Here is a 4,074-nt window from a genome sequence, read left to right as displayed (position 1 = left end):
AAGGAAGGAAGGAAGGAAGGAAGGAAGGAAGGAAGGAAGGAAGGAAGGGAGGGAGGGAGGGAGGAGAGAAGGAAAAAGTCACATATGTCTAGGAGGCATTATAATTTTCTTCATCGTGAATGTCAACTGACACTTGCTCCATGGCTTACAGTTTTCAGTTCGGCTTAGTTATAGTTACATGACAGGAAGTTCCTAGAGCCGTTGGTAAGTCAGAGAGAGAGAATCCCTAGAAGGCTCCGCACCCAGTGTACTGCTTGACGCAGGGCTTGATCTCAGGACCCTGAGATCAGATGACCTGAGCCGAAAGCAAGAGTTGGATGCTCAACCATCTGGGTCCAGGCATCCCTACGCTATCATTTTAGAAGCAAAATAGCAACCATAATGTGGAAAAACAACATTTAATAAAAAGAATGTGTTTTCTTATTTCGAGTTTTGAAATGACAGCTAAGCTTTATATCAGTGTAACAGCTAGTTACTTAATAATCTTTGCTTGCAATTGCTATGCAAGATGATGGCTTAAAATAACGACCAATGGTTTTCATTTATTACCATCTCACTGAAAGCCATCTTTATTTCCTGAAAGATTGGCCATGTTGCCACTTAAAGAACTAGAGGACTCAACAATCATTCATCAGTTAAAGGCCTTTTATCCACTCAGATTCTTAGCTACTAGAGCTCCTAGCTGTTTTAGTTTTCCTGGAACTAACAGAAAATGCCTCTGGTAGTTACCATATCATGACTCACAAGAATGTCGCAGTTTAGGACAGGTCTTTATTTATGCATCGATAACTTCAGTGTCATCGGTTATATCGATGTGTCCTGGGAATCCTATGTGGGAATTCAAATGACTAAATGTCAAATCCTTCCAGTGTTTTATGTTGCTATTCTCTGAAGAAACCATATGCTAAATATAGTAATATTTATATTCATATAAAGATGATTATGCAAGTTATAACTAGCATGGTAGCCCCATGCAAATTCTGAAAAAAGTAAACATATGCAAAAGTGCAATTAAAAAGAAAATTTGTCCAGACACTGGGCAGAAATAAAATAGGTTCTTTTCCAGCAATGGTTTCGAACTGGCGCTTTATACTCAAATGACCGATTTCCAAACATACCAGTGTTGGGATCATTAAATCCAAACCTCTGGAGGTGGGTCCCAGGCCTCATTATTTTTTCAAAGCATTTCAGATGATTTTTATGTGAAGGCAGATTTGAAAATCACTGGTTTACAGGAGTGGAAATCAGACACTAGCCATAGGCTGGAGCAAGTTTATAGAAAATATGAGCAATAACATCGTTCAGTGCAAGGCTCTGACCACAGTCTCAGGAACCTGGGTGAAAGCAGATCCAAACCAGCTTTCATACCCACAGTACTAAATGCTAAGACTTTTCTTCAGAGTGGATAACTAGAATAATAGTTCCTCCATTTATTTCTAGGCCTGATTATATCTTAGACTTGACAAAGTCACTATTTATTTCACAAATATTGATTGAGTTCCATGCAGTCTGCTGGGCACAAAATGACCTGGAGCAGAGAAAGCCTCGCCAGAGGCCCATAAACTGGTTGTACCAACCACTGAACTTTACAGAACACATTGACAATTACAACCACATGGAATTTCTTCTTGGCTAATTAACCTTTACTGTGGTAACCTTGCTACCACTCACTAGTCTTACAAAGCCAATTTCTGTGATTTATATATATATAATTAGCACTGATGTAATTTTTAAAAGATAGCCAGGAGTCCACTTCTAGGAGGAAAAGCCTCCATTTGAAAGCTACCAATGTAATAAGGACATCAAAAGAAACTTCACATAACCATTCACACAAGTAAATATCTTAGAATGGTGGAGTTGATGCTAACAACAGCAGGACCAAACAAGGGAGAATAAAATAAAGGAGAGCTTTTTGGTCCTCTGGGTGACATGTTGAGTTCTGGCTTCTGGACGATTAGTTTGGTTCAGGAATGGCTTAGTTTACCAGAAAGTGTTCTCTGGCCGTTAGAATTATTGTAAAGGTTTTTGCTTTTCAGAGTTCATGGTAAAAGAGCAAAACCTCACTGCTGGAGGTGGGGATGATGGAGGGAAGTAGAAGGGGTAGGTAGAAGAGGTGCTACTTGAACTGAGTTTTAATAGAAGACTAGCCATCAGTTGAATACAAAAGAATGTGTCGGTGGGGAGGGAGGAACATATTTCAAGCTAAGGGAGTGGTAGATGGGAAGGCTCCAAGGCAAAAACAAGAAGTGTTGTTCAGGAATTTCCAAGTAGTTCAATATGACTGCGGCTTGGGAGGTACCGAGGGAGGGCTGGGAGTTCAAGCCAGCAAGGCAGGCTCTGGGTGCACTAAAAAGGCGTTTGCAATTTATCCCACAAGCTCTATAATCCTTGAAGTATCTTTAGTAATAGGGAAACACCGATTTATGTCTTAGATGTAAAGAACTGCTTTGGGAGCTTTGGAGAAGAAGGACTGACGGTAAGGAGGGGAGATGTGGAAGGCGGGCAGAGTGGAGACGAGCTGGAGGCTATTGGAAGTGAGAAGGGAGGAGGACCTGAACTCAGGGGTACTGCTGGGAGGAGAAGAGGGAAGAAAGACCACAGTCTCTTTATAAGATGCCATCCCTGTCAGGGAAGTTGCATGAGAAGGAGGAGGGCAATGCCTAGGTTTCTGGATTGAAAAACTGGGAAATGATGACCACTTTTTGCAGAAATAGGATATAGATAATTAGGTCTAGTGTAGGGGAAGTGAGTGCCATATTAGATGCAGGGTTTTTTAAAGATTTTTTATTTATTTGAGAGAGAGAGAGAGAGCAAGCCAGCATGATCAGGGGCAAGGGTCTTAATTTTGTTGGAATCCACACAGAAAAACCACTTCATGGGGCGCCTCGGTGGCTCAGTCAGTTAAGCGTCCAACTCTTGATTTCAGCTCTGGTAGTGATCCCAGGGTTGTGAGATCGAGCCCTGATTGGGCTCTGCACTCAGCAGAGAGTCTGCTGGAGATTCTCTCTCTCTCTCCTCCCTCTCTCTACCCCTCCTCACCCCCCTCCACACACTCTTTCTTTCTCTCAAATAATAAATCAATCAATCTTTAAAAATAAAAAGAAAAGAAAAACCACTTCAAAGGTGCCATTGAATTGAAACTATAATATAAAGACAGGCTATTCAAAAAACCTTTCAACAGTCTCTTTTAAAAAACAGTAAATAATACAGATGGGTAAATACTGACAGAACATGTGACACCAAACACTAAACCCAGTGATAGAAGTTACATCCTAGGTTTGCAACCAAGGTTTAATTTCTGCACTTACCTTTGTTCTCTGTGTTCCTGGCTACCTTGTTTTCTGGGGAGGGTACGAGTCACTGCCTGCTGCTCATTTGGCTGGCAGTGGACGTCAGGAGACTTTTTCTGAAAGGAAATGAGATGGACATATGACACTCTCCTGGCCACGCAGGATGGCTCATCTCCTGCAAGTATCTTCATCCAGATACTCACTGCTAAGAACTGTAATCTTGCTTTCCTTGGGAAGCAGAAGAAAGGCCGAAAGAAAGAGAAGAATCCAGGACCAGTCCGCAAATTGAAACAGCGTAAGCACAAGAGCAAATGGAATAAATCATGAGGTCCCAAGTGAAGGAGCGATTGTCTGCAAGGGCTGAACCTGGACCAAGGGGCCCGGCCACTCAGGGCATAGAAAGGAACCAGGGGTGGTAGGCATTGAAGTCCTGGCTTATCCACACCCACCATCTGCTTCAATTTTTCTCTTTCTTTGTTTATTTCTCCCTGTGCTCTCTCTTGCTTTTCATTATTTTTCTTTCCCCTTTTAAACTCTCCCACCCAAATAGCTTAGCTCTTCTTGAAACCCTGTAGCAAGGAGGATGCTGGCACGTGCGCTCTAAGCTCTCTTTAGGAATTTATGAGGAGTTTCCCCTTTGCCAGCTGCCTTCTTTCGGTTCCTCCTTTTGTCAGAGAATAAATCCTAGGTGACAAGGTCATGACCTTCTCTCCTACAATCTCTTCAATAGGAAAAAAGAAGGAAAAGATTCCCTTTTCCATTCTGAGTCTCCTCATAGCAGGTC

This window comes from Ursus maritimus, unplaced genomic scaffold (genome assembly GCF_017311325.1).
Source record: "Ursus maritimus isolate PB19 unplaced genomic scaffold, ASM1731132v1 scaffold_3, whole genome shotgun sequence".
NCBI lineage: Eukaryota > Metazoa > Chordata > Mammalia > Carnivora > Ursidae > Ursus > Ursus maritimus.
The sequence above is the reverse complement of the archived record's forward strand: the minus strand, read 5'-3'. Positions refer to the sequence as shown.